The following is a 25,824-nucleotide window of genomic DNA, read 5'->3' on the forward strand; positions in this document are numbered from 1 at the left end:
TTGTTCTTCCTCTAGTTGCTTTATGTGTATTGTTAGGTTGTTCATTTAAGATTTTATTCTTTTTTGAGGTAATATTGCAAAAACTTTCCTTGTATAACTGCTTTTGCCAAGCCCCACAGGTTTTGGATTATCATGCTTTCATTTTCATTGGTCTCTAGCTATTTTTTAAATTTCTTCTTTGATTTCTTCAGTGATCCATTGGTTGTTTAGCAGCATATTGTTTAGCCTCCACATGTTTGTGTTTTTTATAATTTTTTTCCTTATAGTTGATGTCTAATCTTAGCATTGTGGTCAGAAAAGATGATTGATATGAGTTCAATTTTCTTAAATTTACTGAGGCTCACTTTGTGGCCTAGCATGTGATCAATCCCAGAGAATGTTCCATGTGCACTTGAGAAGAATGCATATTATCCAGCTTTTGGATGAAATGTTCTATAGATACCAATTAAGTCTATCTGGTCTAGTGTGCCATTTAAGGCCTGTGTTTCCTTATTGATTTTCTGTCTGGATGATCTGTCCATTGATGAAAGTGGGGTGTTAAAATCCACCACTATTACCGCATTACTGTAGATTTCCCCTTTAAGGTTGTTAGCATTTGCCTTATATATTGAGGGGCTCCTATGTTGGGTGCATATGTATTAACAATTGTTATATCTTCGTGGACTGACTCCTTGATCATTATGTAGTGTCCTTTACCTCTTGTAGCAGTATTTATTTTAAAGTCTATTTTGTCTGATATGAGCATTGCTACTTTAGCTTTCTTTTGATTTCCATTTTCATGGTTTCCATCCCCTCAATTTCAGTCTGTAGTATTCTTTGATCTGAAGTGAGTCTCTTGTGGATAGCATATATACAGGTCTTGTAACCATTCAGCCAGTCTATGTTTTCTGGTTAGAGCAGTAATCATAGATATATATATTCTTATTGCTTTTGCTAATTATTTTAGATTTGTTTTTGTAAGTGTTTTTCTTCCTTTTCTCTTTTGTTCTCTTGTGATTTTATGACTAATGTTAGTGTTGTGCTTGGATTCCTTTTTCTTTTTGTGTATGTTTATTGTATATTTTCACCTTGTGGTTACCATGAAGTTTTTATATAGCAGTCTATATATAAACAAGATTGTTTAAAATTTCTGGTCTTTTCATTTCAAATGCATTTCCAATAACCTGCCTTTGTGCTCTCCTCTTGTCTCAATTGTTGATTTTGATTTCATATTTGTGTGCACATGATTTCCTACTTTTACTGTATGTTTGCCTTTACCAGTGAGCTTTTCAATTCATAATTTTCCTGTTTCTAGTTGTGGCCTTTCTCTTCCACCTAGAGAAGCTCCTTTAGCATTTGTTGCAAAACTGGTCTGGTGGTGCTAAAATCTCTTAGCTTTTGCTTGTCTGTAAAGTTTTTCATTTCTCTGTCAAATCTGAATAAAAGTGTTGCTGGGTAGAGTATTCTTAGTTGTAGGTTCTTCTTTTTCATCACTTTAAATATATCCTGCCACTTCCTTCTGGCCTGCAGAATTTCTGCTAAGAAATCAGCTGATAACCTCATCAGATCAGATCAGTTGCTCAGTTGTGTCGGACTCTTTGCGACCCCATGAATCACAGCACGCCAGGCCTCCCTGTCCATCACCAACTCCTGGAGTACACTCAGACTCATGTCCATCGAGTCAGTGATGCCATCCAGCCATCTCATCCTCTGTTGTCCCCTTCTCCTCATGCCCTCAATCCCTCCCAGCATCAGAGTCTTTTCCAATGAGTCAACTCTTCGCATGAGGTGGCCAAAGTACTGGAGTTTCAGCTTCAGCATCATTCCTTCCAAAGAAATCCCAGGGCTGATCTCCTTCAGAATGGACTGGTTGGATCTCCTTGCAGTCCAAGGGACTCTCAAGAGTCTTCTCCAACACCACAGTTCAAAAGCATTAATTCTTCAGCGCTCAGCCTTCTTCACAGTCCAACTCTCACATCCATACATGACCACAGGAAAAACCATAGTCTTGACTAGATGGACCTTTGTTGGCAAAGTAATGTCTCTGCTTTTCAATATGCTGTCTAGGTTGGTCATAACTTTCCTTCCAAGGAGTAAGCGTCTTTTAATTTCATGGCTGCAGTCACCATCTGCAGTGATTTTGGAGCACAAAAAAATAAAGTCTGACACTGTTTCCACTGTTTCCCCATCTATTTGCCATGAAGTGATGGGACCAGATGCCATGATCTTCGTTTTCTGAATGTTGAGCTTTAAGCCAACTTTTTCACTCTCCTCTTTCACTTTCATCAGGAGGATTTTTACTTCCTCTTCACTTTCTGCCATAAGGGTGGTGTCATCTGCATATCTGAGGTTATTGATATTTCTCCCGGCAATCTTGATTCCAGCCTGTGTTTCTTCCAGTCCAGCGTTTCTCATGATGTACTCTGCATATAAGTTAAATAAGCAGGGTGACAATATACAGCCTTGACAAACTCCTTTTCCTATTTGGAACCAGTCTGTTGTTCCATGTCCAGTTCTAACTGTTGCTTCCTGACCTGCATACAAATTTCTCAAGAGGCAGGTCAGGTGGTCTCGTATTCCCATCTCTTTCAGAATTTTCCACAGTTTATTGTGATAGACACAGTCAAAGGCTTTGGCATAATCAATAAAGCAGAAATAGATGCTTTTCTGGAACTCTCTTGCTTTTTCCATGATCCAGCGGATGTTGGCAATTTGATCTCTGGTTCCTCTGCCTTTTCTAAAACCAGCTTGAACATCAGGAAGTTCACGGTTCACATATTGCTGAAGCCTGGCTTAGAGAGATTTGAGCATTACTTTACTAGCGTGTGAGATGAGTGCAATTGTGCGGTAGTTTGAGCATTCTTTGGCATTGCCTTTCTTTGGTATTGGAATGAAAACTGACGATTTCCAGCCGTGTGGCCACTGCTGAGTTTTCCAAATTTGCTGACATATTGATTGCAGCACTTTCACAGCATCATCTTTCAGGATTTGAAATAGCTCAACTGGAATTCCATCACCTCCACTAGCTTTGTTTGTAGTGATGCTTTCTAAGGCCCACTTGACTTCACATTCCAGGATGTCTGGCTGTAGGTCAGTGATCACACCATCGTGATTATCTGGGTCGTGAAGATCTTTTTTGTACAGTTCTTCTGTGTATTCTTGTCATCTGTTCTTAATATCTTCTGCTTCTGTTAGGTCCATACCATTTCTGTCCTTTATTGAGCCCATCTTTGCATGAAATGTTGCTTTGGTATCTCTGATTTTCTGGAAGAGATCCCTAGTCTTTCCCAATCTGTTGTTTTCCTCTATTTATTTGCATTGATCGCTGAAGAAGGCTTTCTTATCTCTTCTTGCTATTCTTTGGAACTCTGCATTCAGATGTTTATATCTTTCCTTTTCTCCTTTGCTTTTCGCTTCTCTTCTTTTCACAGCTATTTGTAAGGCCTCCCCAGACAGCCATTTTGCTTTTTTGCGTTTCTTTTCCATGGGGATGGTCTTGATTACTGTCTCCTGTACAATGTCACAAACCTCATTCCATAGTTCATCAGGAACTCTATCTATCAGATCTAGGCCCTTAAATCTATTTCTCACTTCCACTGTATAAGGGATTTGATTTAGGTCATACCTGAATGATCTAGTGATTTTCCCTACTTTCTTCAATTTAAGTCTGAATTTGGCTATAAGGAGTTCATGGTCTGAGGCACAGTCAGCTCCTGGTCTTGTTTTTGCTGACTATATAGAGCTTCTCCATCTTTGGCTGCAAAGAATATAATCAATCTGATTTCGGTGTTGACCATCTGGTGATGTCCATGCGTAGAGTCTTCTCTTGTGTTGTTGGAAGAGGGTGTTTGCTATGACCAGTGCATTTTCTTGGCAAAACTCTATTAGTCTTTGCCCTGCTTCATTCCGTATTCCAAGGCCAAATTTACCTGTTACTCCAGGTGTTTCTTGACTTCCTACTTTAGCATTTCAGTCCCCTATAATGAAAAGGACATCTTTTTTGGGTGTTAGTTCTAAAAGGTCTTGTAGGTCTTTATAGAACCATTCAACTTCAGCTTCTTCAGCGTTACTGGTTGGGGCATAGACTTGGATTACTGTGATATTGAATGGTTTGCCTTGGAAACGAACAGAGATTATTCTGTCGTTTTTGAGATTGCATCCAAGTACTGCATTTCGGACTCTTTTGTTGACCTAGGAGTTCCCTTTTCCCTTGTTGATGTTCATATTTCTTCTTTCTCTTTAATATTTCTTCTTTTTCTTCTTTCTGTCTTTAATTTTTGTTAATTTTATTACTATGTATCTCAGTGTGTTCCTCCTTGGGTTTATCCTGCCTGGAACTCTGCAATTCTTGGACTGTTTCCAATGTTAGGGAATTTTTCAGCTCTTATCTCTTCAAATATTTTCTCAGATCTGTTCTCTTTCTCTTCTTCTTCTGGGACTCCTATAATGCAAATGCTGGTACATTTAATGTTGTCCCAGAGGTCTCTTAGATTGTCCTCATTTCTTTTCATTCTTTTTTCTTTATTCTGTTCCACAGCAGTGATTTCCACCATTCTGTCTTCCAAATCACTTATCTGGTCTTCTATCCCAGTAATTTCTGCTATTAATTCTTTCTAGTGTATTTTTCATTTCAATTATTGTATTTTTCATCTTTGTTTGTTTTTCTAGGCTTTTGTTAAACATTTCTTGTATCTTCTCAATCTCTGCCTCTATTCTTTTTCTGGGATCTTGGATCACCTTTACTATAATTACTCTGAATTCTTTTTCAAGTAGATCACCTATCCCCACTTCAGTTAATTGTTCTTCTGGGGTTTCATCTTGTTCTTCCACTGGGGACATATTCTTCTGCTGTCTCATTTTGTCTAACTTTGTGTGATTGTGATTCCCATTCCACAGGCTGCAGTGTTGTAGTTCTTCTTATTTCTGCTGTCTGTCTTCTCAGTGGATGAGCCTGTCTAAGAGGTTTGTGCAGGCTTCCTAGTGGGAGGAACTGGTACCTCTTCACTGGTGGGTGGAGCTGGATCTTGTCCTTCTGGTAAGAAGAGCCATGTCTGAAGGTGTTTATTATTGGGGAGCTGTTTATTCAAGAAGACTTTAAGCAGCCTGTGTGCTGATGGGTGGTATTGTGTTCTTACCCTGTATGACCTGAGGCATTCCATCACTGGAGTTTGCAGGCTTTTGGGTGGGGTCAGGTCTTGGTGAGAAATTGGTAGCTTCCTAGAGTGCTCACACCAATAATCATTCACCAGAGCCACTGCTGCCAGTGTCCCTGTCTCCACAATAAGTCAACCACCCCAGCCTCCACAGGAGACCCTCCAAAACGGGGCAAATAAGTCTGGCCCAGTTTCTTATGGGTTCATCACTTTTTCTCCTGAGTCCTAGTGTGTATTAGACCCTGTGTGAGCCCTCCAAGAGTAGAGTTTCTGTTTCCCCCAGTCCTGTGAAATTTCTGTGGCCCAAACCTCACTGACCTTCAAAGCCAGACTCTGGGGGCTCCTTCTCATATTGCCAGACCCCCAGGCTGGGAGGCCCAACTGGGGCTAAGAACTTTCACTCTTTTTTTTGGCTGTGCTGGGTATTTGTTGCTGCATGATCTTTTCTCTAGTTCTGGCAAATGTGGGCTACTCTCTAGTTGTGATGTGCTGGTGTGCAGGCTTCTCATTGCAATGGCTTCTCATTGCAGATCACTGGCTCTAGGCAGTGCAGGCTTCAGCAATTGTGGTATGTGGGCTCAGTAGTTGTGGCTCCCAGGCTCTATAGCACAGGCTCAATAGTTGTGAGCTCAATAGTTGCTCCACAGCGTGTGGGATCTTCCTGGACCAGGGATCGAATCCATGTCCCCTGCATTGGCCAGAAGATTCTTTACTACTGAGCCACCAGAGAAGCCCAGAACTTTCACTCTTGTGGAAGAATTTATGTGGTATAATTATTTTCCATATTCCATATTTGTGGATTGCTACCCAGTGTGTATGGGATTTGATTTTATCATGATTGTGCCCCTTCTATCATCCCATTGTGGCTTCTTCTTTGTCTTTGCCTATAGATATCTTTTTTGATAAGTTCCAGCATTTTTTTTATTGGTGGTTGTTCAACAGTTAGTTGTGATCTTGTTTCCATAAGAAGGGGTGAGTTCACGTCCTTCTACTATTACACCATCTTGCCTCCATCCAACATCACACTTAATAGTAAGAAACTAGAAACTTCTCCAGTAAGATTAGGTATAAGACAAGGATGTTGCCTTTTACACTCCTTTTCAATATTATACTGAAATAGTAGCTCATTTACTTTCCTGGATCAGATTATTAGCATAACTTTCTTTCCTTTTTTTCTCTCCAAGTCATGGGTTAGGGTCCTCAATGATGTCATATGCACAGACATTTCATAGTTACATCTCAGAGCAGAGAAAAGAGACTCAGCTATCCTTGTTATGGTCTATCAGGTATGACTTCAGCTATAGTTCTAGCCTCATTCAATGACACCCAGAGAGATGAATTATTATTATCATTTTTGTGTGTGGATTCTTTGGGGAATGTTACATATAAGATTATGACTTTAGCAAATATAAATCATTTTACTCTTTATTTTCCCATTTAAATTGTCAGTTTTTTTCTTTTCCTTGCTTAATTGCCTTAGCTAGACTCTCCAGTACAATGCTGAGTTAAGTTGCTAAGAGCAGATATAATTGTTCCTGAACTTAGTAGGAAAGCTTTCAGTCTGTCACATTTAAGTGAGATAATAACTGTGGGATTTTCATAGATGCTTTTACCAGAAAAGAAAATTCCCTTTTATCCCTAGCTTGTTGAGTGTGTTTATTATAAAAAGATGCTGGATTTTGTCAAATATTTGTTCTCCATCTGTTGAGATAATTGTGCAATTTCTATTCTTTATCAATGTAGTATATTACATTGGAGAAAAGAGATTGTCTTTTCTCCATTTTACTTTTCACTGAGAGGTTAGGCTGTTGTTGCAAAATAGAATATAAGTGTGGCTAAGGTTAAAAGGCAGCTAAGTGTCACCTGGGGAAGAAACCAGTACATGATTAAAGATCACTAAGAACAGACAGCATGCATATCATACTCAAGCAATATAATGCTTACTTACAGCAAGATGAGACAGTATACAGAAGATACATCAGTCCCTCATGGCCATTGGAGCCATTTTGCAGCCAACATGAGGAGTGTGACTGCATGCATCCCACTTTATGCCATAGTGGAAAGAAACCCTCCATTGTAGGGTCTGAAATACAGAAAGCTAGACCCTGACTGAGGGCCATTGACACAGTGCATAAGTGGAACAAAGAAGTATACATCAAACTCAAAACAAGGAAAAATATTTCTTCACAAGGTGATAAGCTAGTGCAGGCTGGGTGAGCCCATTATGTCCCAGTGAGGAAATATTCCATGCCCAAGGCCAATTATTATGGAGCAGATCAGGAGTCAACAGACTGTGCACAATTGCCTTTCCCAGCAAATGTATTGACTGATTTTCCTGTTTTAATTTATGCTTCCTTCCTGGGATAAGTTTGAAATTATTTCTGGTACACAACCATTTGTGTATGTTGCTGGATTCATATTGTTAATCTTCTATCGGTAATTTCTGTGTGTATTTTTGTAGAAGATTTTTATTCTTGTTATACATTTTTTCTTTAGTGTCTGGGTAATATTAGCTTCAAAGTATGGGTTAGGAAATATTTCTTATCTAGTTTTTGGAAGTGTTTTTTTTTTAATTATTTATTTTAATTGGAGGCAAATTACTTTACAATATTGTAGTGGTTTTTCCCATACATTGACATGAATCAACCATGGGTGTACATGTGCTCCCCATCCTGAACCCCCTTGCCACCTCCCTCCCCATCCCATCCCTCAGGTCATCCCAGTGCACCAGCCCTGAGCACCCTGTCTCATGCATTGAACCTGGACTGGCGATCTATTTCACATATGATAATATACATGTTTCAATGCTATTGTCTCAAATCTTCCCACCCTTGCCTTTTCCCAAAGAGTCCAAAAGTCTGTTCTTTACATCTGTGTCTCTTTTGCTATCTTGTATATAGGGTCATTGTTACCATCTTTCTAAATTCCATATATATGTGTGTTAATATACTGTATTGGTGTTTTTCTTTCTGGCTTACTTCACTCTGTATAATAGGCTCCAGTGTCATCCACCTCATTAGAACTGATTCAAATGCAATCTTTTTAATAGCTGAGTAATACTCCATTGTGTATATGTACCACAGCTTTCTTATCCATTCATCTGCCAATGGACATCTAGGTTGCTTCCATGTCCTAGCTATTGTAAACAGTGCTGCAATGAACATTGGGGTACACGAGTCTCTTTCAACTCTGGTTTCCTCAGTGTATATGCCCAGCAGTGGGATTGCTGGATCATATGGCAGTTCTATTTCCAGGTTTTTAAGGAATCTCCACACTCTTCTCCATAGTGGCTGTACTAGTTTGCATTCCCACCAACAGTGTAAGAGGATTCCCTTTTCTCCACACGCTCTCCAGCATTTATTGTTTGTAGAAGTTTTGATAGCAGCCATTCTGACTGGCATGAGATGATACCTCATTGTGGTTTTGATTTGCATTTCTCTGATAATGAGTGATGTTGAGCATCTTTTCATGTGTTTGTTAGCCATCTGATGTCTTCTTTGGAGAAATGTCTGTTTAGTTCTCTGGCCCATATTTTGATTGGGTTGTTTATTTTTCTGGAATTGAGCTGCAGGAGCTGCTTGTATATTTTTGAGATCAATTCTTTGTCAGTTGCTTCATTTACTATTATTTTTTCCCATTCTGAAGGCTGTCTTTTCACCTTGCTTATAGTTTCCTTCATTGTGCAAAAGATTTTAGGTTTAATTAGGTCACATTTGTTTATTTTTCTTTTTATTTCCATTACTCTGGGATGTGGGTCATAGAGGATCCTGCTGTGATTTATGTCAGAGAGTGTTTGCCTATGTTTTCCTCTACGAGTTTTATAGTTTCTGGTCTTACATTTAGATCTTTAATACATTTTGAGTTTATTTTTGTGTATGGTGTTAGAAAGTGTTTTTTTTTTTGTTTGTTTGTTTGTTTTTTTTTTGGTTGACCAGTTTTCCCAGCACCACTTGTTAAAGAGATTGTCTTTTCTCCATTGTATATTCTTGCCTCCTTTGTCAAAGATAAGGTGTCCATAGGTGCATGGATTTATCTCTGGGCTTTCTATTTTGTTCCATTGAGCTTTGTGCCAGGACCACACTGTCTTGAATACTGTAGCTTTGTAATATAGTCTGAAGTCAGGTAGGTTGATTCCTCCAGTTCCACTCTTCTTTCTCAAGATTGCTTTGGCTATTTGAGATGTTTTGTATTTCCATACGAACTGAAATTATTTTTTCTAGTTCTGTGAAAAATACCGTTGGTAGCTTGATAGAGATTGCACTGAGTCTATAGACTGCTTTGGATAGTATACTCATTTTCACTATATTGATTCTTCCAATCCCTGAACATGGTATATTTCTCCATCTATTTGTGTCCTCTTTGATTGCCAAGAAAGGTCCATCTAGTCAAGGCTATGGTTTTTCCAGTAGTCATGTATGGATGTGAGAGTTGTACTGTAAAGAAAGCTGAGCACAGAAGAATTGATGCTTTTGAACTGTGGTGTTGGAGAAGACACTTGAGAGTTCCTTGGACCGCAAGGAGATCCAACCAGTCCATTCTAAAGAAGATCAGTCCTGAGTGTTCTTTAGAAAGATTGATGCTGAAGCTGAAGCTCCAATGCTTTGGCCACATCACAGGAAGAGTTGACTCACTGGAAAAGACTCTGATGCTGGGAGGGATTGGGGACAGGAGGAGAAGGGGACGACAGAGGATGAGATGGCTGGATGGCATCACTGACTCGATGGAGGTGAGTCTGAGTGAACTCCGGGAGTTGGTGATGGACAGGGAGGCCTGGCATGCTGCGATTCATGGGGTCGCAAAGAGTCGGACATGACTGAGCGACTGAACTGAACTGAACTGAAAATACCAACAAGCACATTGGATGGTTCCAAATAATGACATACTATTGACAATGATATTTTTCAAGCACGTTGTTGACATGGTATATTATTTTTAAAAATCATGCAAATATACTTTATCATTTTCTTATGTATTTTTAATATTAACTCTTTGTATATGTGTGTATATTCACATATGTGTTTATATGTACTTATATGCATACATTTGTATTTGTATACACAAATGCCTATATTTGTGTGTTTGTTTATGTATGTGTGTATAGTGATTGAGAGATCAGAGAATGGTATTTATTTACTTATCTATTTATTTTTGGCTGTGTTGGATCTTTGTTGGTAGGGGGGCTTTCTCTAGTTAGGGCAAGTCGGAGGGGCTACTCTCTAGTTGCAGTGGCGTGGGCTTCTCATTGCAGTGGCTTCCCTTGCTGCCAAGCACAGGCTCTAGGGCACATGGGATTCAGTAGTTGTGGTTCCTGGACTCAAGAGCACAGGCTAAGTAGTTGTGGCCCATCGTCTTAGTTGCTGTGAGGCATATGGGATCTTCCCAGATCAGGGATTTAGCCTGTGTTTCTTGCATTACAGGCAGATTCTTTACCACTGAGCCACCAGGGAAGTCCCAAAGAATCATATTTAATTTTTGGTTTAGATTGTAAGCAACAGTTATTACTTCAGGTGGTATGGTTATAATAGCTGCTTTAATATATTTTTCTGGTGATTCCAATACTTGCATCATCCTGAATTTCTCTCTCTTGTTTGAATTTTAGCTTGTAACTTTTAAACTTTTTCCTGGTTCTTCATACACCAATTAACTTTAAGTATATCCTAGACATTTTGGTATTATATTGTTAGACACAGTATCTGACTTAATACTAAGGAGTGTGTTTATTTTTTGTTTGTTTAGTTTTGTTTTAGGTTCAGACCACAAATTCTTATCCTAATTTTGTTGTTGCAGTCTCAGTTAAAATTTCAAAGTCTTTGCAGTGCTATTCATATCTGGCCCAAATATGGGCCACCCACTGAGGAAAGTGGGATCTAGACAGTAGTCTACTTGATTGATCAGTTCTAAAATTATTTGATATTGTTCTTAGCTTGAGATCCAAGTGTATGCAGTCTTTTCTTGAGCCAAGAGCTGTATACACAATTTTACATGGTTAGGTTGGGCTCTAAGCATGAGGGCAAACATTGTTAAGAACAGCGTGCCCTGGCACATTTAAAAATGATTCCGTTTCCCCTCTTTCCCTCTCCTGCTCGAAGCATGAGAAGTTTTTACAGTGACATATTTATTGTACTGTGAGAACCTGGCTAAGTTCCTAGAGGTAAAACAAAAGTGTGGAGAACTCCTATAACTGGGTCATCCTGGGGTTTTTAACTCACAGACTTGTCCACACCGCTGGTTCCTGCAGAGGTTTCTGACCTTGAATTTTTGCTTTGCTAAGTTAGGATTCTCCATATTCACTTGTCTCTCCAATGTTCAGGGAGCAGTTTGGCCTATGATCTCTCTTCTCTATGAATCTAAGATGAGTTGCTGACTTTTCAGTGTGTTCAACTTTTAACTTGCACTTAGGATGGCGTGGCAACGTCTAATCTCCTCGTATGTGGAACAGGAGTTGAAGCCTGCCATGGACTGATTTCTTAAAAACATGAAACCAATCTTGTAGTCTTGGGATAATCTCTGCTTCGTCATAATGTACTATCTTTTTATGTATCGCCATATTGATTTTTGTGACTGTATTCAAGAATGACATTTGAGTGTAATTTTGAGGTTTTAAAAACTGCCCTTTTCAGATGTCAGTAAACTTTATTAACAAGTTGGGTAGTAATTACCTCCCATGCCAGCTTCATTTTCTGAAAATTTGTAAAGAATGGATGTTATTTTTTTCCTGAGCATGTGATAGAATTCACCTATGTGAATATATGGAAATAGAGGGGTATTTGGAGGTTTGTGAAGAGTTATTCAAATTTTTAATAAAAAGAAGCTTTTTATTTCAGCTTTTATCAATTCTAGGGTTAAGGTTGCATTTTTCTTAGGTTTCAAATTTTTTGATCTATCTAAATTGTCAAATTTATTGCTATTAAATGGATGATTATACTATATCAATAACATTTTATAACAATTTATTGAGAAATAATTAGTCTATCATAATGTATACCATTTAAAGTGTACAAATCAATGGTTTTTTATGCTATTTATAGAATTATGCAATCAACACTACTATCTAATTCCAGAACATTTCATTTCCTCCAGTAATTCCTTTATCCATTAGCAGACACTCTCAATTTTCCACCTTCTGAGCCATAGGAAAGCACTAGTTGTTTTTTTTTATATATTTGTCTATTCTGGACTTCTACTAGAAATGGAATCACACAATTCATGGTATATGATTATTGGAAGCAATAGATACAACTCTTCACAGTACAAGTAATCCTCAGTAAGATTTGTGCCAATTTCTCTACAGAAACCATAGAGGACAGGTGACATTGGAATGATATATTAAAAAATAGACAATGAACAAATGAAAACTTCTTTCAACCAAGAATTCTATATGTGGGGGAAATGGAAGGTAGATAAATTCATTCCAAGAGAAACAAAAACTGAGGGAATACACAGCTAGTAAGCCTGCTGGACAGAGAATAATAAAGTAGTCCTTCAGGGTGAAGTGACACAACAGTGGGCACCTATTTGGAGGAATGTGAAGAAATAAACCACACAGGTCAAGGGAACTGCACAGATTATGCGCAGCATTACTGCAAATGCCGGTATTACTGCATTTGGGGTTTCTTTCTGACTCTTCTTTAAAAAAAAAAATTCATTTATTTATTAATGGCCTCACTGGGTCTTCGTTGCAGCAGGATCTTTGTTGCATCATGAGTGCTTCTCTCTAGTTGTGGCAAACGGGCTCCAGACCATGCAGACTCAGGAGGTGTGGCCCACAGGCTTAGTTGCTCCACCACATGTGGCATTGTAGTTCCTGGACCAGGGATTGAACCCTCATCTCCTGCATTGGAAGGCAGATTCTAAACACTGGATTACCAGGGAAATCCCTGTAACTTCTCTTTTTGCTCTCCTCTTTGTATTTTGATTTAAAATAGAGATGTATAAAGCAGTAACCATTAAGCTGTTAATGGAAACCATGTACAAACATGATATTTGTCACAATAACTAAATAAGGCAATATAGCACAGCTGGGAAGAAGCAGAGTTTAGAATACTATGAAAACTATCTCACTACAATACACACTTGATTATTCTAAAATTAAGATACTAAGTATAATTCACAGCATAACCACCCAGGCTCCCCCCCAAAAAAAACACAAAAAAATGAAAAAAAAATTAAAAGCTCCAAACTTAAAAAAAAAAAAATTAAGTAAAGACAAAGAGTGATAGTCACTTTGTACACTAGAAAAATTCAATTAATCACAGAAAAAAGACAGTAATTGAGGAATGAAGGAACAAAAAAGGTATGGCATGTGGACAGTAAGAAAATGTCAGCAAAAATCTTTCCTTGGAAGCAATCACCACAATACCAATGTATAAAACTTTTCAATGAAAAGACAGATTGGCAAAGGGGATTAACAACAAATGTCATCCACTATATGTTATCTACAAGAGCCTTGTCTTGTATCCAAAGACAGATAGTTTGAAAACAAAAGGATAGACAATGGTATTCCATGCAAATCATCCTAAAGTGATAGATGCAGTGGCTATACTGATATCAGATGAAATAGATTTTAACAGAACTTTTTTTTTTTTAAACAGTATGCCAAAAACGGATTTCTGTGTTATTAAAAGGATCAGTAAGAGGAGATGTAATAGTTACATATCCATATAGTCCTAACAGACTCCCAGAATACATAAAACAATAAATGACAGAACTGAACGGAGTACATAGTTCTCAATAACTCCTGGAGACTTCAATACTCTATTTTCAATGAGGGATAGGCAGACAGACAGAAGACCAATAATGAAATTAAGGAAGGAACCGTTAGAACTAATTAACATCTGTAGAGCACACAGCCCAGAAAATCACATGTGTTAGGGAAGCTGCAGCAAAGGAGAAGGAAAGTTTGCTACCCTTGCTTGACACGGATACACATGAGAAGCAACCAGGAAGCATTATTCACAGTTCTTCCATTGTGGGTGGCCTGGAGCTATGCTTTTCCACAACTGTTTAGAAAGCCAACCTGAACCTGCCCTGTGGGCTCCGTTCTGGATGATTGCCCCATGATCTACCTGCTACTGCATTCCATGATCCATCTGCAGTGACCAGCCTACACACACTACACTGGAATTCTTATCTCCAAAGGCTCTAGGCTGCCCCCCAGAAAGTGGGAATCGACCATGGAGCAGTTAAGAAACTATGTCATCAGCACTCCCTGTCACTATTGGCTGAACACTCCCTTGGCTTCCACTCTATGGATTAATTGATGATCCCTAGTCTCAGAGTGCATGCTGGGAGGGGCCAAGCACCAGGGGCTACGCTGTGCAACTCAGGCCAGGATACAGTCATTTCACCATAGTTCCCTCCTCAGGCACTAGAACAACAAGTTAGGGTGGGAAGAGACGGCCGAGGTCGAGAGGCAACAGAACAGGCACAAGCCAAAGCACAATCCAGGCAACTTTGGCAGTTTCAACCCAGGTTGCCTTCACCTTAAACAAAAAAAAAAAACACATTTAGTTAGCAAAGGAGAAGTGAGTTGAAGCTGTCCAGGGTTATGGTTGGAATCTCCCATCCACTGCACTAATAAAGGAGGGATCCCTACCCTAAGTAGTGTGAGATGGCCAAGCATGCAACACTGGACAGATGGACAGCCAGCTGTTTGTGAGTCTCATGGACTAACAGCTGGCTGGGGGTGGGGGGGGTGGCAGCAGGGAATGCCAAACAGGGCAATGAGGGCGTGGGACTTAAGAGGAGAGTTCACCTGCAGGGACCATGGGAAATAAATGTTGTAGTAACAAGAGGCTGGGGCACACCCACGTTCCCACAGGAGGAGATGATTGTCCTATTGGAATACTGCACTGGCTGGCAGGGAAGTAAAACTTGGTGGCTGGGGGAGTGGGTGCAGTACAGCTAGTCTGGTTGACAGGGGAGAATCAGCTGAGTGGGGTAGTCTTCCCACAAGGAAGGGGACATTGCAGGTGAAAGCAGAGTTGGGCCAGTGGAGTAATATGAGTCTCAAAGGCATTAAGGCAGCATTTAAAATTTGAGGTCTTAATATACAGATGGGAAGCCTATGTAAAAAGGTCTACAGATGAAAAGCAATCCCTTTCAAAATGACAATGACCTTTTTTTGCAGGAAAAAAAGCTGGTCCTAAAATTCATGTGCAATTACAAGAGACCAGAAATAGCCAAGACGATCTTGAAAAAGAAAATTGGAATATTCTACTACCCTGTGTCAGAATGTACCATGGCAACAGTAATCAAGACTGTGTGGTACTGAGATAATGAAAGACATACAGATCAACAGAATAGAACAGGGAGTCTGGAAATAAACCCAGATATCTACCCTCAATTGATTTTCAACTGGGATATCAGATCATTAAGTGGTGAGAAGTGGGAATCTTTTTCCCAAAATGGTATGAGGACAGCAGGATATACATATGCAATAGAATAAAGTTGGATTCTTACATTATGCCAAATACAGACATTAAATGGATAAAGAATTAGCTGTAAGAGCTAAAAGCATAAAACTTTTAGAACAAATACAAGGGTATATTAGATTGCTGGGCTTGCTATCACAAAATACCACAGACCGATGGCTTAAACAACACAAATTTACTTGCTGACAGCTTTGGAAACTAGAAGTCCAAGAACAAGGTGTGAGCAGATTTGGTTTCTTGTGAGGGCTCTCCTGGCTTGCAGATGGCGAGCTTCTCCCTGCATCCTTACATGATCGTTCCTCCAGTGTATACCCATCTCTGGTGTGTCTTCCTGTCACCAAGTATACGTTTGTCTAGGATACCAGTCAGACTCATTAGGGTCTAACCATATGACCTCTGCTGACCTTAAGGTCCTGCACCAAAAACAACCACATTTTGAGATAATGGGGCTTAGACATTAAACATGTGGAAATATGGGGGGTCCATAATTCAGTCCTCAGAAGGGGTAAATCTTCATAACCTTCATTTGGCAATGGATTCGTAAATATGATGATAAAAGCATCAGTAACAAAAGAAGAAACAGATACATTGAATTTCTTTTATTTATTTATTTATTTTTTGCACATATATATTTATGTATTTTTTAATATATTTATTTTAATTGGAGGGTAATTACTTTACAATACATTGAATTTCATAAAAATCAAAAAACATTAACAAGACAGTGAAAGCACAACCTAGAAAGCAGGATAAGAATCTTGTGGTACGCATATATCTAATAAAGGTCTAGTATCCAGAACACATGAAAAACATTTACAACTCAACAAGTAGCCAAGGAATCTGAATGAGAAATGAGCATAGAATGTGAATACAAATTTTTCCAAACAAGATATACAAATGTGCCATAAGGATGTGAAAATAAGCTTAACATCATTAGTCATTAGGGAAATACAAGGAAAAGCCACCACATGATGTCACAAAAAAAAAGATGAGTAAGTAGATTTTTTTAAAGTGAAATTCATAAAACATACTTACAAGGACGTAGAGGCATTGGGATCCCTGTACATTACTGTTGGGAAATGCCAAAGAATGTTCAAACTACCACACAAATGCACTCATTTCACATGCTAGCAAGGTAATGGTCAAAATCCTTCAAGCTAGGTTTCAACAGTATGTGAACTGAGACTTCTAGATTTACAAGCTGGATTTACAAAGGGCAGAGGAATCAGAGATTAAGCTGCCAATATCCATTGGATCATAGAAAGAATTCCATAAAAACATCTACTTATGTTTCACTGACTATGCTAAAGCCTTTCCTTATGTGGATCACAAGAAACTATAGAAAAACTTAAAGAGACAGAAATACCAGACCATCTTACTTGCCTCCAGAAAAACCTATATGTAGATCAAGAAGCAACAGTTAGAACCGGACATGGAATAACTGACTGGTTCTAAATTGGGAAAGGAGTACATAAAGGCTGTATAATGTCACCCTGCTTATTTAACTTATATGTAGAATACATCATGGGAAATGCTGGACTGGATGAAGACAAGCTGGAATCAAGACTACCGAGAGAAATACCAATAACCTGAGATATGCAGATGACACCACACTTACAGCAGAATGCAAAGTGGAACTGAAGAGCCTCTTGATGAAAGTGAAATAGGAGAGTGAAAAAGTTGGCTTAGAACTCAACACTCAAAAAACTAAGATCATGGCATTTGGTCCCATCACTTAATGGCAAATAGATGGGGAAACAATGGAACAGTGAAAGATTTATTTTCTTGAGCTCCAAAATCACTGCAGATGGTGACTGCAAACATGAAATTAAAAGATGCTTGCTCCTTGGGAGAAAAGCTATGACAAACCTAGACAGTGAATTAAAAAGCTGAGACATTACTTTGATGACAAAAGTCCATATAGTCTAAGTTTTGCTAGTAGTCATGTATGGATGTGAGAGTTGGACCATAAAGGAGGCTGAGCGCCGAAGAATTGATGCATTTGAACTGTGGTGTTGGAGAACACTCTTGAGACTCCCGTGGAATGCAAGGAAATCAAACCAGTCAATGCTAAAGGAAATCAACCCTGAATGTTCACTGGAAGAACTGATGCTGAAACTGAAGCTCCAATACTTCGGCCACCTGATGCGAAAAGCCAGCTCACTGGAATAGACTCTGATGCTGGGAAAGATAGAAGGCAGGAGGAGAAGGGGACAACAGAGGACGACATGGTTGGATGGCATCACCAACTCTATGGACATGAGTTTGAGCAAACTCTGAGAGATGGTGAAGGAAAGGGAAGCCTGGCGTGCTGCAGTCCATGGGATTGCAAAAAGTCAGATACAACTGAGTGGCAGAATAACTGAACAACAGCAAGTAGCTGTAAAAAAGAGCCTGAAAGCTCCTGAAAAAGGGAAAAGCCTTATGGTTGTCTCATCAATTCCACTATTAGCTATATAAGCCAAAGAATTAGAAGTATTTGTTCAAACAAAAGGTAACAAAAAGTTCTATCCCCATGTTCATAGCAGCCCGAACCGAAATGGGAACCCAAATGGGAAACATCCCAAGGATCCACCAACTTGTCCTCAACTTGTTTCACATTCATAAACAAAAGTGACCCTCTGTACACGGGCATAGCATTCAGCCACAAAAAGGAATGAGAGAGGCCGGACACAAAAGGTCACATATTGTAGGATTTTATTTCACTCAGCTATCTAGAAAATGTAAGTTCATAGAGGTAAACAGAAGATTATAGTTACCAGAGCCTGGTTGCAGTGAGGGGGAAATGGAAAAGGACTGATTACTGGCATGGGGTTTCCTTTAGGAGTGATGATGTATTTAGGGATAACAGAGAGAATGGCTGAGAAGCATTGTGAACGTACTAAATGCCTGTGACATTCACCACAATAGTGCAATCATATTTTTAAACATAAAAAGCGCTTATTGGCTTAAGACTTCTGCAAATAGATTGGGAATTGACTTCAACAAATACTGGGCTGAATCCTCCTGCAATGTGGGAGACCTGGGTCTGATCCCTGGATCTGGAAGATCCACTGGAGAAGGGAATGGCTACCAACTCCAGTACTCTAGCCCAGAGAATTTCATGGACTGTGCAGTCCATGGGGTCGCAAACAGTCGGACATGACATGACTGAATGACTTTCACTTTCACTTTTCAGCAAATGCTGAAATGCATGCTTTAGGAAAACGCTTTGAACATAATACCGGGGAACAAAAGAGAGGAATACTTGAAGATATCACTAAATTTTTAAAAGATGCCCCTGTAGTGTTAAGGGAGCTACTGAAGAGAGACAATAGATTTATTTGCCTTAAGCATTTTATTATTGCGATGTTTCAGAGCTCCAGATCATAGCAGCCATTGTCCTAAAAGATCCTACAGTGGGCATAGGCACTCTGACATATAGCTCATAAAGTTAAATTGAGTCTTTGTCACTCAGAAATGGGCTTGATAACATGGGACCCAATGGACTATCCCCATTGAAAATACTGAGTATGAGTTAGGTAAAACAAAACAAGGCCTGTATAAGGGGTGAAATCTATACTGCATAAGTTCTATATAGGGCAAGGTTGATTATCTTCACTGTGTCTCCTACTAAAGGCCATAACTCCCAAATACCATCACCTGGGAGATGGAGTGGGTAAACATTTAATATATGAATTTGGGAGGGGGTGTCACTGTTTAGTGCAGAGCAGGTGATTAGTCCAGTCATGAAAAGAAGTCTCTCTTCATTTCTTGGAATTTTGAAGTGAATTGGGGAGCCCTGATGAATCCCTTTTCAGCTCCTATTTTTACTCCTTCCACTCTCCAGTCTCCATTCTCGAGGCATCCATGTCAACTTGTATGTTCTTTTCTAAGTAACTTTAGCAACATTAAAACCTCCAAATTCTCTTTCTGTCTCTCACAGGAGGTTGAAACAGTTGCTCATATATGATCTATACACTTTATCTTTTTTTTCTTTATATACACATATATTTATATATATATATATAAAATAAATGTATAATAATATATATGTGTATTATATATATATATATATTATTGATGTATAGTTGCCTTGCAAAGTTCTAGGTGCACAGCAAGGTGATTCAGTTATACATATACACATATATTATTTGTCAGATTATTTTCCATTATAGTTATTTCAAGAGACTGACAAAGGGACTACAGTTCCCAGTGCTATATAGAAAAACTTTGTTGGTTTTTGCACATCTTTTTTTAAAATTAGAAATCTAGCATTCTATTCATACTAAGTCAAACAAGTGGAATCAAAATGTCATAAATTTTTTAATTAGGCAAACATTAATAAGTTTTCTAAAATATATATTATACATACTAGTGAGTAACTATTATTCACTTAACATCATTGTACAATGAGTGGTCAACACAAAAGTAGTAGAATTCTATATCACCAAAGCTACCATTTAATAGAAAAACCTGACACATATCAGAATTATCTTAGAATTTTTTGAAAAATGCCACGGTATTGCTTTTATTCTCCAAACCTACAGACATGTTTCTAATGAGCAGCCATGCTTAAAAACAACAGGACTATATGATGATCTTTAACTTTTATCTAGTTTGTTTCATTTTTTTCTATTTCATATTCAGTGGTCCCTTTTAATTCAGTTTATGTTTTCCAATTTCTCCATCTCTTACCTTTGATGTTCCTTCTCAAGCCTTTATGAACTTTTTAAAGTAAGTGTATCTCTGATGACTTGAGCTGACACAAGGTAGCAACTGGGGACCACACCCAGTTTCCCATACCCCAGGGTGCCGCCTATAGGGACATTGCCATTTCGTTTTTGCAATGGTGCAATGTAAAGGACAGAGAAGGCAATGGCACCCCACTCCACTACTCTTGCCTAGAAAATCCCATGGACGGATGAGCCTGGTACGCTGCAGTCCATGGGTCGCTAGGAGTCGGACACAACAGAGTGACTTCACTCACTTTTCACTTTCATGCATTGGAGGAGGAAATGATAACCCACTCCAGTACTCTTGCCTGGAGGAGTCCAGGGATGGGGGAGCCTGGTGGGGTGCCGTCTATGGGGTCACACAGAGTCGGACATGACTGAAGGGACTTAGCAGCAGCAGCAGCAGCAGCAATGTAAAGGAAGGGACTCCTGAGGGCTCAAAGTATGACCTGGAGCAGGAAGGCTTCCGTGCAATCTGAAAGCCTTGATCACTCATTGGACGGTGGTCATGCCAATCCTTGCCTCCTGGCAAATGAGCTTAGAGCTGGCGCTGGAGGAAGTGGTCGTGGTTGACCCTTCCAGCTCCACCTACCGTCGCCAGCCCATCAGGGTCTTTCCCGCCTTGTCCGCGGCCAGCTCAGCTTCGGTCTTGGTGGGCCGGTCTGTGGGCCACCCCCTCACCATTCCTGTTGTGGGGCCCACACCAGCAAGTCGCAGACTCCTGTTCCCTGTGCAGCCGACGTCTCTGCTGTCCCCACCCCCACCCTGCGGTCCCACTGCCAACAGCATCTCCTCAGCGCAACACACTGCCCGGCGGCCGCCATCTTCCCCACAGACCTCACTGCAGGACGATCACTGTCTGGCACGTCTCTCCTGTCATGTCTGCTACAGAGGAGAACGATTGGATCCCAGGTGGCCCGGATAGAGCTGGTGGCGGGGCGGGCCTCGACCCCAGTCTTCTTGGGGTCCAAGCATCTGCTTGGGAGGGGACGGAAGGAGTCGAGGAGGCCACGGCTCTTCTGGCTTCCTTGGAGGTCTCCAGAGCCCTTCCCGGGGAGCAGGGTTCGCCACAGGCCGCAGTGGAAGGGGAATGTGGTAGACAGCCGTTACAGGAGGAGGAGATGGAGGAAGCTGTAGAGATGCAGGAGGACAAGGAAGAGGGTGAGATTGATTTCGACTTGGAGGAGGAGGAGCACCTGTCTGGAGAGGGCGAGGAAGAGGAGGACGAGAAGGAGCAGGAGGGTGCGGCAGGTGTTACAGGCCTTGGGTTCTGCATGGAGACGTTTGGGCCCCTGTTCCGGAGTCACCTCGACTCCTTTCTACGCAATTTCCAAAACAACAGACATGTCCTGTTCCGGCCTCCCACTGACCGCCTGATGGCCAGGGGCCTCTCCCAGCCACCCTCGGAGCCTGGAGAAGGTCCGGTGCCTCCTCAGGAGCAGGAAGACGTGGGAGAGGGAGGCAGAGTCTTGCAGGGTGAGTACCCGGTGGAGGGCGCTCCACCCTGCGAGCTGCAGGATCCTGCGGAGGGGGTTGCTTCCTAGAAGACAGAGGAACCAGCAGTGAAGGCCGAGTTCTGGGCGAGCAAGCCCTGACTGCTGCCTCTGAGACTGGGAGGTTGAGGCCTGTGATCCCGGAGGGGCTGAGGCGGGCAAGTGGTGGCTGAGCCCTTGTGGGGCCATTGAGCTCAAAGGCAGGTAGGTCTCTAGCAGTCACGCAGTGGGTCAGAACTCTCAAAAACCTCCGAGCACAATTGACACAAGTGGAAGCCCAGTTCTGTAGACCTTCATGGTCTCGAGAAAAAGCATGCTGCCTTCTACCAACCTAGAGGCAAACAAGTGGCATCCCTCCCTTTTGGTCAACGGCTTTAAAAAATGTGAATATTCCCGGTAGGAGGATCTGAGAAAATGATGACATAGCACAGGGGCACTTTTCAGCGACTGAGGAATCTGTGAGCATCCCCATAGAATTTGTCTTTAAGTCAAAGGAGCATTTTTTTCCATTGAAGTACCTACAAACCCATACAAAATGGTACCAGTATCAAATGATTCGGATCCCTTCTCCAAAGGGGCCAGAAATAATCAGAGAGATCTGTGTGCCGATCTACTGGAAAGAGGGGGAAAATATTTGTGAAAATTGTCAAGCAGCAGACATGATGGGAGGCTAGAAATGTATCCAGGTATTATTTGTTGTTTCTTTTATTAAACCTATTTCTCTTCTCTCAGGCCCAGACTCTGCTGCTGATTTTCAGTTGGGATATTTTCCCTGCCAACTTTCGACCCCAATGTCTGCATCACTTTGCCCCAATGATGACGGTGAGGATCAGTATGAAAACACTGATGAAGAGGAAGAGGCTGGAAAGGAAAAACCTGAAGGACTCTGAATGGATGTGGTCTCAGCAAAAAGCAGCTCTGGATAATACAGGTATTATTGTATAGGCTTTCGTACGACATAACCATTCCTGACACATACCTGTTAAAAACAGCTTTATATTTTTTAATTTTTCTTCTGTAAATTAAATAAGAAAATTGTTGAAATTTAATTTTGGAAAAACAGTTTATTGTTAATAATGAATTCTAGATAATGTAGGAGGCAGTGTGTTCTGAAATGTATTTCATTTATAGCCACAAGTCCTTTGTCCTGTAGCTTTAAGTCTACTACAGATGGGAAATTTACCAGACCTGGAAATGGAGACCAGTGCTTGTTTAGAGAATGGTCACCAGAAGCAGCAGCTACAGTGACTAGGCCATGCATTAGCTGGGTCATCATCACCTGGCCACAGAATTGTAGTCTCTTGTACTGGCAATGACTTGGAGAAAGCGATTCCTTACAAAGTAGTGAGATGTTAAGGGTTTCAAGAGGACTGCACTTCAGGATTGATTCACAAATATTAGTTCAATTTAGATTTTTTATTCAAAAGAAAAGGAAACTAGTCTCAGTAATATTATTGGCTGTCACTGAGTTGGTAATTAAATCTTTGTTTCGCTTTCCTCTATTCATTCATCTTTTAGTCTCTCTCACTCATTCTCTCACTCTTTCTTAGTTTTCATGCATGTGGATGTTTGATAAAGCCTCATCCTCATTTTACACATGTGGAAACTGAAGGTCTGGAAATATAAGGGATTGATGATTTGTGCAAGGGAACACCAGTTTTTAAGGTGGAATGACTTATTTAAATCACAGTGTGGCCTTTCAAGGAAACAGCAAGCATTTATAGTGGTGGGCAAGAGGGAGATAAGTTTTGCGTGAGCAATGATGTGCACCCTGATCAGCAAGGGTCTGAGTTACAAGAAGAAAACATTGAGAAAACAGATGTAGATAGTGTTGACTCATATTTAGAAAGTCACTGCATGTTATTCAGGTACAATTGTTAACTGGCTCTTATTTCATCCTACAGTGGGAAGGCATAGAAAAAGCAGACAGCAAAAGAAAAGATGAATCTGTTCTTCATGGATATTCTTGTTTTCATTAGCCTGAAATACTAATTTTGTTGCAAAGTTTCAATGCCCCAAAGTGGTATTAACTACTGACATCTGACTTTACCCTTACATTTTACAGATAATTTGTTAGTATTGTTCACATTGGAAATAAAAGCTTGTTTGAAACTAATAAGCTGTAGTTTTTTTTTTTTTTTTTCCCATAAATACCACTGACTCAAATCTATCATTCTTCTATATATTTTGGCCCACCTTACTGTCACTGAAAGGGATTTCTTTCCGCTATTTGTCAAGCCTGTTTTAAATCCTTTTATTGCAGCCCCAAATAAATTAAAATATACGATTGTAAATAATTTGTGTGATGGTGCCATAGCCTCTACTATATTTTATTGAAAGGAACTGATGGATGACCTAGCTTGCCTGGAACAGCAGCATCAGCATCCGCTGGGAACTTGTTTGCAATGCACATTCTCAGACCCTGCTCCAGACCTACTGAGTTGGAAATTCTGAGGGTGGGCCGCTAGCCATCAGGGTTTTACAGTCCTCCAGGTGCTACTGAAGCACACTGAAGTTTCAGAACCACTGCTTTAGAGCAGTGGGGGAAAGGTTTACTACACCCACTGCAGGATCATCCTTAATTCACTGACTTGGTACTGTTGCAGGTAAACTAAACAGGGTGGTAAGATCTGGACTTAGGAAGACACTAGAATTCTCAGGGGCTTGAGACACAAAGAGGGGTGTGTGAGTGTCCTAAGGTTACCGTAACAAATTGCCACAAACCAGATGGCTTAAGACAACAGAAATACGTTATCTCAGTTCTGGAGGCCAGAAGTCTGAGGTCAAGGTATCAGCAAGGGTGGTCCCTTCCGGAGGCACTGAGGGAGAATCTGTTTCATGCCACTCTCCTAGTTTCTGGTGGTTGCTGTCAGTCATTGGCATCTCCATCGTCACATAGCGTTTTCCCCTGTCTGTTTCTTTGTCCTTTCTCTTCTCATAAGGATATCAGTCACACTGAATTAAGGACCCACCCTAATCCAGTATGACCTCATCTTAACTATTATACCTGCAAATATCCTAGTTCCAAAGAATGTCACATTTACAGGTTCAAGGGGGAAAACTTCAACATATCTTTTTAGGGGGACAAAATACAGCTTATAGCAAGGGGCAAAGGTTCAGGGGTCCAAGTGACAAATAGATAAAACCTACTTCTGAAAGGGGAAAGGCATTATGATACCATACATATGTGAAGTTTAAAAAGATGCAACAGTTCTTATATCGATTATAGGTTCATATATTTGTAGTAAAAGGTATAACTAGGAGTGATGCATACATATGTAGCATGCAGAAAGGTGTGTATGAAAACAATAACCTTATTTAGGACAGTGGTTAAATCTTATTCAATAGAGGGAGATTTCAACTGGGGAGAGGTATAATGGGTTTAAATTTTATTTGTAATCTTTTGTTTTTAAGATGAGCGATGGTTGCATGGGTGTAGTAATCTCTGTACCTTGGTCTAGGTCTGAAATATCTCCTCATCTAAAGAAAATTGAAAGGAGAAATGGGCCTAATATCTGGAACTTACTGAAGGAAAACTGTAAAGTGCTATTTGAGCAGAGTAGTGAGGATCAGAGGAGAGTACCAGGGGTTTGGGGTAGAAGGCCTTATTTCTGTATTTAGTTCTGGCCACTTGAATGCTCGCTAGTTAGCAGCAATACCTTTTCCTATTTTCTGTGCTAGTTCATCTCATATCCTTGAGTATATTAACATTATTTATTAATGTTTCTCCCCGACTCCCTCAAGTGTGAGCTTCGGAACTTACAGGCTTCTATGCGTCTCTTCTAAAGCATTGTGGTTTCTTCTTCATAGGTGCTTCATAAAGGTTTGTTAAAGTGAAGTTAGTGTAAGGTATCCACAACCCTTTTCCATGACTGTGGTTTTGTCATTTAAAAATGTATTATCACAGAGTATTACTTATGGCTAGAACAAAGAAAAAAGGCACAAGACCTTTTTTCATTGTTGCTTAATGAAATAACAGTCCAAGTAGAAATTTATCCATGTAGTGTCACTTGGACTGCAAGGAGATCCAACCAGTCCATTCTGTAGGAGA

The 25,824-nt window shown here is 40.2% G+C and overlaps 1 protein-coding gene across 1 annotated transcript in view; it reads left to right on the plus strand.

Moving 5' to 3' along the window:
* Positions 1 to 22,627, plus strand: part of PWWP3B (PWWP domain containing 3B) — a 168,132-nt gene extending 145,505 nt beyond the window's left edge. Inside the window, exon 8 of the transcript XR_006548434.2 lies at positions 22,506 to 22,627. The gene's annotated coding sequence lies outside the window, so the exon portion shown is untranslated. The remainder of the gene's footprint in view (positions 1 to 22,505) is intronic.
* Positions 22,628 to 25,824: the final 3,197 nt, after the last annotated feature.

The sequence above is a fragment of the Bubalus bubalis genome, chromosome X, assembly GCF_019923935.1.
Source record: "Bubalus bubalis isolate 160015118507 breed Murrah chromosome X, NDDB_SH_1, whole genome shotgun sequence".
Classification (NCBI taxonomy): Eukaryota; Metazoa; Chordata; class Mammalia; order Artiodactyla; family Bovidae; genus Bubalus; species Bubalus bubalis.